This window comes from Alosa pseudoharengus, unplaced genomic scaffold, assembly GCF_046254945.1.
Source record: "Alosa pseudoharengus isolate Yale_2024_CS ecotype anadromous, Long Island Sound unplaced genomic scaffold, YU_APseudo_1.1 YU_APseudo_1.1_scf_16, whole genome shotgun sequence".
Classification (NCBI taxonomy): Eukaryota; Metazoa; Chordata; class Actinopteri; order Clupeiformes; family Clupeidae; genus Alosa; species Alosa pseudoharengus.
The window spans coordinates 3,611,883-3,617,350 of NW_027468630.1; positions in this window are offsets into that span (position 1 = coordinate 3,611,883).

Below are 5,468 nucleotides of genomic sequence, written 5' to 3' on the forward strand. Positions count from 1 at the left end.
TTTCATTTGTTTTCCCTGGACTATATGCCAAAATGTATCGGCTTTACACTATATTTGCCTATACAGAATAGAGTATGTATTATGCTTGGTGTGGAGGAAGATGGAAATGTTATTTTGTTGATTAATGTTATATTTCATGTACAGGGTATATGCTTTTACAATATGTAGAGTAGAGTTTGCGAGTAAGTGGCTATTTTATGACTTTAATGAACCATGACCCATGTACTGTATAGGCATGCATTGTATATTTGTGTAGATCAATAATTGTTGGCATCTATCATTAGGGGGGAGCTAATTAAACTGAATCTTAAACTATATGCATAAATAGATCAGAAATAATTATTATATCATTATTCATCATCCTCTGACTCCTCTGAAAGGAACTTGTGTGGATTGTCACATTGTTCATTTTGACACGTTCCACAGGCAGCAGTGCAAGGTAATCCATATCTTCTACACGAACAGCGGAGTGTCTTGCAGAAATGCACACAATTAAGAACAGTTGACTGTCTCTGTACTTGGATCTAACATGAAAGAGTATTTGATTGAGGTTGATTCCATTCCATTCGGTAATCAGTATCTGAAAGCTAAACTGAGGGAGCGGTACGGGAATGACATATGTTTCACAGAAGGGAAAGGTTTTGAAGGCATGGTGACACTGAGAGAGAAAACATCATGCATCCTCAGGTCCTACTATAACACTAAAAAAAGGTGGAGATGAAGAGTCATCAGTGACCTCTTAATCTGATAAAACATGAAAAACACTTTCCTAGGCTGAATAATGCTTCAGATATAGCCAAAATTAGCCTCTGGTGGCCATCTTGGACGCCATCTTGAAAATGACAAGTCTTTGAAAATGATGAACTGATACTTTAGTCTGACATATATGAATCAGTGACCTTTAAATCTGATTAAACACGACAAACACTTTCCTAGGCTGAATAATGCGTCAGATATAGCCAAAATTAGCTTCCGGTGGCCATCTTGGACACCATCTTGAAAATTCTAAGTCTTTGAAAATGATGATCTGATACTTTAGTGTGACATATGACTCAGTGACCGCTAAATCTGATTAAACATGAAAAACACTTTCCTAGGCTGAATAATGCTTCATAGCCAAAATAAGCTTCTGGTGGCCATCTTGGATGCCATCTTGAAAATGACAAGTCTTTGAAAATGATGAACTGATACTTTAGTCTGACGTATATGAATCAGTGACCTCTAAATCTGATTAAACACGAAAAACACTTTCCTAGGCTGAATAATGCGTCAGATATAGCCAAAATTAGCTTCTGGTGGCCATCTTGGACGCCATCTTGAAAATTATAAGTCTTTGAAAATTATGAACTGATACTTTAGTGTGACATATATGAATCAGTGACTTCTAAATCTGATTAAACACGAAAAACACTTTCCTAGGCTGATTAATGCTTCAGATATCCCAAATTAGCTTCTGGTGGCCATCTTGGACGCCATCTTGAAAATTACCCTTTTACTGGGGTCAGATTTTACTAGATTTTTAATATGTTATTAAGTACATCTAAAGGTATCATAATCCGTTTTTTTGAGGTTAGGTGTGGTTAGGTGTTTTTTTTTCATATATTGACCCGCCCTACCGACGGATAAAGAACTCGGCAAAAAACGGTTAAATTAGCCTACTGGCTTACTAATTAAGCTCGTAAAGTACAGACATTGTGAATCTGAGTAGGTCAATTATTCCTAATTTGGGGTTTCACATATTACAGAATGACTTTGATAATAAAGCCTATTCCAAAAAAGTTGGGATGCTGTGTAAAGTGTAATTATACACAGCTTCCTATGATTTTTAAACACGTTAAATCCCATATAATAATGGAACAAGTCATATTGTTTTTTGTTTGTTTGTTTTGGAAAATATATTCATTTTAATTTCTTGCAAACAACCGGTTTCAAAATAGTTGGGACAGGGCCATATTCACCACTGCATCACCTTTTATTGTAACAGTCTACAAACATTTGGGAACTGAGGAGTTGCTGGAGTTTTGAGAATGAAATGTTCCACTCTTTCCCGGCTTAAGATTTCAGCTGCTCAACAGTCCACAATCTTCTTGGCATGTTTTTCCATTCCATGATGCACCAAATGTAACAGATCAGGATACACGCAAGCCATTTTAGCACATGAACTCTTCTACTATGGAGCCATGCTGTTGTAATTTGTGCAGAAAGCAGTTCATTGCATTGAAGGCATATTCAAGGCCTTCCTTGAAGATATTGTCTGGATGGCTATTGCTCCAAAACATGTATCCTGTAGCATTAATGCCTTTCCAGATGTGCAAGCAGCCTATGCCAGCCTTTCTCAAACTTCTTTGACCGGAGGCCCAGTCATGGTTGACTTTGGAGTCATAGGTCCACCGACACGCCCGTCCCGACCCCACAACACCCCCAAAGATAAATTGAGTTGCAGCATTCAATTTAAACCTCCTGCAAAAATCGAAATGGGAAAGAGTTGTTGTGCTATGGACTGTACAAATTAATTCCACAGGAATTCAGAACAATTAAGACTGCCGCCTGTGCATTCCCTCTATGTCATCTCAGAGTTATGTTTAGGCTATGGTTAGTTATGGAAATGGGGTTCTCATTTCTCAGGGATGGGCAAGAATACATCAAAATGTATTTTAAAATAAAATATCAAATACCCTAATTTTAAGTGTATCAAATTAAACTACAAAATACAGTAGCCACACACCATGTATCAAATTAAAATACTGTATTTTTGTATTTTGAAAATACTAAAAATAGTCTTTAAAGGGACTATGAAATCACTTTGCAAACCTTCCATATCTGTCTATTTAATCTATTCCTTCATTACTAAACTGACTTTGTTGATAAAATGGACAGTGTTTGAGAGCAACAGTTTTCTCTACCTATGAGACATGCCATGAATCTGCAATCAACAGTCAACAGATCAATGGTGACCTGCCTGTTACATCTCATTGCCTACTGTATCAGAGATTTACTCAAAAAGTCACAACTGAACTTGTCAAGTGGTACAAACTAACCACTGAACCTATACTGAGAGACACAGAATGTGGGCTTAAAGCAACCAAATCAGTTCTATTACCTTAAAATAACAGCTTCAAACTCAATTTACACTAATAATAAGTCTGACATTGTCAATGCATGCCCAGAATGCTTGATATTGCACTGTGTAAAGCTGTTGATCAGGTAGAATCATGACCCTTTTAGTTGGTCTTTAACTAACTGGGTACCGTGTAAGTGCTAAATGGGGTTATATTGATGCCAAGGGGCATAAATATGGATTTTTTTTGTTGCTTTAGTGGATACAGGAGCCAACTTTTTGAACAATGGTGCGGGGGAGCCACTCAACCGGTTCCGTGTTCTGATGATTAATGTTCTCAAGAAAAAACTGATGATTAAAGTTCTCAAGACACTTGAGGTTGGTGTGAGAGAGGGGGTGTATTGTGTGTGTGTGAGGAATGGTTCAGCAACACTGATCACAACAAGTCTGGGCAAATTACTAAGTCTGCATCAGTCAGAGGCTATTCATTGTTTTGCACTAAACTACAAAAATACACACGTATGAAGTATTTTGTTACAAAATACGAAGCCATTTTCTTCAACCCAATAAAATACAAATGACAAAATTCTGTTTTGTATTTGAAATACGTTTAAAGGCACAACAGTTTTTTTTACCTTAACATAACATAACATTGTTTGGGGGGGCAGCCGTGGCCTATGGTTAGCGCTTCGGACTTGTAACCGGAGGGTTGCCGATTCGAACCCCAACACGGCTGAAGTGCCCTTGAGCAAGGCACCTAACCCCTCACTGCTCCCCGAGCGCCACTGTTGTTGCAGGCAGCTCACTGCGCCTGGATTAGTGTGCTTCACCTCAGTGTGTGCTGAGTGTATTTCACTAATTCATGGATTGGGATAAATGCAGAGACCAAATTTCCCTTACGGGATTAAAAGAGTATATATACTTATACATTGATGTCACATAACCTCATAACATGACTTCTGCCATTGTCTGAGGTGATTACTGACCTAGCAACTTTCTAGTTTCGGGTAGGAAACTGAATTCAATCATTAAAGACATTTTCTTACTATTCAAAAAAGTACCCATATAAGAGCTATACCTCTGCTTTCTAATCTTGTGAAGAAATCCATGGGTACATTAATATCCACATGCACATTAATATTGTACTAAAATAGTCTCTAGATAGATTCTAGGAAAGGCTATAAAATGTAGGAGTTCAAGAAACTGCTACCTTTTGTGACATGGTACAATACATCCAGTAACTGTATCAGTCACATCAAAGTCCTTTTAGGCAAGTCCGTCCACTCGGCGGCCATATGGCAACGCTTTTTGGGCACTCATCGGGCATCCATCTCGGCAGAAATGCGCGTGCGCAAGGCTTCACGACACCAATCTACTGCAATTTTGCTCCAGCGGCGAGATCCCAACACATGATTGGCACGATGTCTTCACAACACACCACATTATTGGCTCAATGTATTCACAACATAGCACATGATTGGCTCAATGTATTCACATGTCAACGTTTTGCCGCAGAAGGGGTGTAATATGCGTAGACAACTGCCATATTGGCGTTACAAACTAAGCCCATGCATTTCTATGGAGGATTTTTTGAGTGCTGTCTCCTCATTAGAAAGTCTCTGGTCACATTCAATTATTATAAATAGGTACCTCCACTAGATGGCAGTGTCTGCCAAAATGTGTTAGACTATTTGTGGACTGCTCCTGAGTAACCCACGAACTTCTCTCTGGACTTTGTACTTCCAGCTACTTTATTTGTGCCACTGTAAATACTATAACCAGATTTTTTTTGTTAATCCTTTTAATTTCATTTGGTATAACCCTTGGTTGGCTTTAACTGGACCTTTCCATCTGATAGGACTTATTATCATTAGTTTGAATGCACTGTACAAATAGGCAGTGGACTTTTAGAGAGAGCAGACAGGGTATATAACATGTTTCTCTACCTATACCATCAGCTCTAGATGGACCAGTGAGTGGACTCAGTGCAGTGCAGATGCTTATGTCTTTATTAAGGAGCAAGACACACACAGTAATAAATCCTGTGCCTTCAGTCCACTCCCTACTCGGTGCCTTCCCCCATCCAATGCCCCAGTCATACCACTCCAACACCCCCCCCCACACACACACACACACATACTCACACACACACATACTCACACACCCTCTGGGCACACTGCCAGTGGTCTCCGCGTGCTCTGTCTCTCTCTCTCTCTCTCTAGATTTCTCTGTATTCTGCATTTGCCAAGCTCATTAACAATGCACTGCTTACCGAGCAAAGTAGCCTTGTCATATATATTGTGATGTTGCTCTGTCCCTCCTCTCTCTCTCTCTCTCTCTCTCTCTCTCTCTCTCTCTCTGTCATATCCCATGCTCATGCTCTCACTCACTTTAGTCAGACAGTGAGGAC